We start from the raw sequence: 4,055 nt of genomic DNA, 5'->3' as shown, positions 1-4,055 counted from the left end.
AAGCCCTCTTACCGTATCGTGGAAAATTTAATTGAACTGTTTGTCCTTTTTACAATCCAAGAATTGCGCGGGTCAACGACCATACAACTTTCTTTGATTTAGTGATTCTTAGTATATGATATATGATTCTTAGTAATCAAACTAGGTCATATATGATTTGTATGAATTCTTGGTAGTCATACAAGGACCATATGGTTTCTTAGAAATCATACAGGGATCGTACAAAAAATTTCAAAGACAAAAAACTGTATAATTTTGACTTTCTATTGAAGTTGGAAAAATTTCTTGGAAATCAAATAAGGTCATATATGACACATAAAACATTGATTGGTGCCTTTATTTCTCGTATAATGTAGTCAGAGGACTTATTAAATTGTTATATCGCATTTGCAATCCACATTTGTTTCTTTGTGTGCGCTAAAAGAATAACTTTTTTGTTTAAACATATTCAGAAAACGCATTTGAGGTTTTATGCAAATTTTTTTGTTTATTTTTTTATAAATGGGCCTTTATAAGTACTAGCTGGCTTCAGAGTATGTCCAAAATTTTGTTATCTATTTGGACTTACTCTTTTATTTAGTGCAAACTTTGCAAATAATATTGTACGTTAGGGACTTGAGGTGTATCCCAATGTGATGCCGGGGTGTCATATAGGTGATGCCCTGCCGAATAAAACCAAGAACATAAATGGTAATTTTTTTTCGAAAAAAAGATTTATGATTCTTTTATTCGTACTAGGATAATTTACGATTTCTTGGTAATCGTAAAAGGATCATATATGATTTCTGTGGTTTCAAACAAGGGTCGTTCTAAGAAATCAAGTATGGACAGCCTCAAATCATATATGATCCTTTTATGAAATCAAAGAAACTTCAAGCCGAGTGGATTGTATTGGTGCTCTGTCCTTTTACAATTCAAAGAAACTGAATTGTATTGGTGCACTGTCTTTTTCTGGAGATCTGTTCACGCGTTGTTCGGCATTTTCACGTCAGTGAGGAGTCAAATTAGAGTGGTAATTTTGTTCACACTTAAACAGTATTGAGAGCGGAAAATAGAGTAGGTTCAAGGCGTGACTTTTTCAAAATACCTTTAGAGTGAAGTTATCAATTGTTGTTCGAACAATTTGGCGGTTTTTGTGATGGATGTTTTTTTCAGGTGCGTCAATATGACTTCTGTTTTCAGAGTTTCCTCTCCCTCAGTGATTTTAAGACATATGGTATATATATATTCTGATTGTGCCTATTCGCTTTTGCTTGAAATCATTCAGGGGCTGCTAAATCTTTGTATGATTTACCACTGTTTATTGTCATAAAATATTAGTGATTTTAGATTTTTGTCCCTTTTGAAAAAGTTTCTGTTCTCCTATGCTTCAGTATCATCAATGACACCTCTGATTGATTGTTAATGAGGCGTATCAGGTTCTAATTACGGTCTTGATTTATTAGCTAGTATTTTTCATGACTTTGGCATTAGTTTTTCTCAAAAAATTTTAGTGAATTTTTTTTTTTATTTCTGCAGGTTGTTAATGTAATTTTCGATGTCTTATCTTTTAATCTTATTGGAAACAGTTCGGAAAGGCTGGTAATAAGGGTTACGTTTATTGATATGTTCGTTTTTGTTCAAAGCTAGTGATTTCTTTGATTTTGACACTAATTGTTTTCAATAAAAATTATAGAATGTTTTTGATTTTATGAGTTTTTATTTTGAATTATGTCGTCTGAACACTTAGTCTCATTAGTGACAGTTCTCATTGGTTAATAAAAAGGATTCAATTAAAGCAACTCATTTCAGTTCTTAGCTATTGCTTTTTGTGAAGCTTGATCGTTTTTTACAAATTCTTAGTTTTTTTTATCTTTGCTAGTTTTTGTCGTACTTATTGCTGTCCTGTCACCAAGTCTCATTGATGACAGGTCTCAACGGTGGTCCTTGAGAAATCAAATAATTGATGAAATTGTATCCTTTAGAAGCTGCTGTGTTCTTTGACTTTTATACAAAGTGTTTCCAAAAAATTTAGAGCGAGTTTTATTGCGATTTGTGTTTTTTGTCTTATCATTTAATATTGTTGATAAGAGGACTCATCGACATCTAATGACAGTCTGCATATGAGAAAATGGAAATATAGTTGGCAGTTTGAGTTCATAGCAGTTGTTTTTCGATGCTGGTACTGTCTTTTCAAAAAATAAAAGTTGAAATTTTAGTCTTGCTTGTTTTTGTTGTTCTTGTACTGTTTTATTGGTTAGTCTAATTGCGTTGAGATTTGCGTCATTTGCTCTTTAAAGCCCTGTTATTGATTGTCAGGTCATAAATCAATACCAATTTTTGATTTGTATTGCAGGACTTTTCATGACTTTGAGCTTTCAAAAAGGGATAAACAGGCAAAGCTCAGCAAGCATCACAATTTTTCAGAGGCCCCTAGCCGCGTTTATTAGACGTTCATTTGCATAGGGAAAAGAACTTTCTGGGAAGACAGTAATTCAAGGTTAAAAGGTCAATTTTAGGAGTTTTTAAGCCCAAAATGTGCAATTTTTTTTTCAATTTTTTGTCATTTCTTCCAATTTTTTGTTAGTTCATTCTAAAATTGACCTTTGTATAGTTCCAATTTGATCGTTTGCATTAGGTTAATACGTTTCATAGCCATTTTAAAGCTATAAATTTTGATACCCAAAAATAAACACGCAAATTTATGCAAACTTTAAAAGTTGGTTACAGTAGGTTACTGCATAGTTTCAATTGGTAGTGCAATGGTTTTCAACATTTTAACAAGACAAATTTGTGCAATTTTTTTAAATCAAACTTGCATTTTAAAAATTTCCTATTGTTTGTTATCATTATTTAAGGTTTTTCAGCCCCAGGGGCTGCAAAAACTCATATAAATTTAAATGATCGGCTACTGAAAAAGCTTTACCGGCCATGGAATGATTTTCAAAATTTAAATATCACAAATTTTGGCAATTTTTTTTATAGAGCTTGCAATTTTTTTTCAAGTTTTTGAGTTTGTTTTCAATTTTTAGGTTTCTTTAACCCCAATGGCTAAAGAATCTCCTCTAGATTTTGATAATAGTTTACTGCATAGTTTTATTGGTAGTGTGCTTCAAGATCTTAATATTTCGAAATTAACGAACTTTTGGATCTATTGTAGTTTGCCCCCCCCCGCCCCCAGTGTTTATTCCGCCCCGTTCCATATAAAATTTTGTTATATAGCACGTTTTTGTGTGAGAAAACAGCACGTGCTCCTGGGGGCGTAAAAAAATAAGCTCACTGAGGTGGTGGGGGCAGAACAGAATAGATCCGATTTTTAAAAAGAAAAATTGCAGTTTTTTAAAAAAAAATTCTATTTTATTTTTTCCTCACTGGTTATTTTTTGTTTCGTTTGTTTGATTCTTTTAGTTTCTCAACTTTTTTGTCTTTTCGACAGGGATTGAAAATCTAAACCGAACAATGCTACGGGACCGGTCTTCTATGAGACTCGCTAAGAAGTAGAAAGGAATTAACAAAGGGGTAAAGCTTAGAAACACATTAATCTTTTTTCATAACAATTTATTTCAGAATAACGAAAGAACTTTTATATCAACTGGAATACTTCAAATTTATTCCGTTTATACCTCCAATTGGGGACATTGAGAACTTTCAGTATCCAGATTATGTTATATGACAATAACACATATAAGACTTGTCAGACTTGGCTGAGACTTGACAAGTCTTAATCCAAGTCTAGGCCAAGACGTGGCAAGTCTTTATCAAAGTCTCGGCCAAGACTTGGCAATTCTTAATCCAAGTCTTTGGTAAGACTTGGCAATTCTTAATCCAAGTACTGGACAAGACCTGGCATGTCTAAATCCAAGTCTTGGTAGAAGTTATTGATATCTAACAAAAGTCTCTGAGCTCAACAGAGATTTCACTCTAATTCTGTTCACTTTTTCGCTAATTTGGCATTTATCTGTTTAATTTTGGGCAATTTATTTGATGCATTTTTCTACTTTTCGCAAATGTTAATAGTTGGCAAACTGTTTGCTATATCCCTAGTTTTATCAAATTGCTATAATATTGTGTAGGCA

Source organism: Convolutriloba macropyga, chromosome 5 (genome assembly GCF_964194025.1).
Source record: "Convolutriloba macropyga chromosome 5, txConMacr16.3, whole genome shotgun sequence".
NCBI lineage: Eukaryota > Metazoa > Xenacoelomorpha > Acoela > Convolutidae > Convolutriloba > Convolutriloba macropyga.
The sequence above is the reverse complement of the archived record's forward strand: the minus strand, read 5'-3'. Positions refer to the sequence as shown.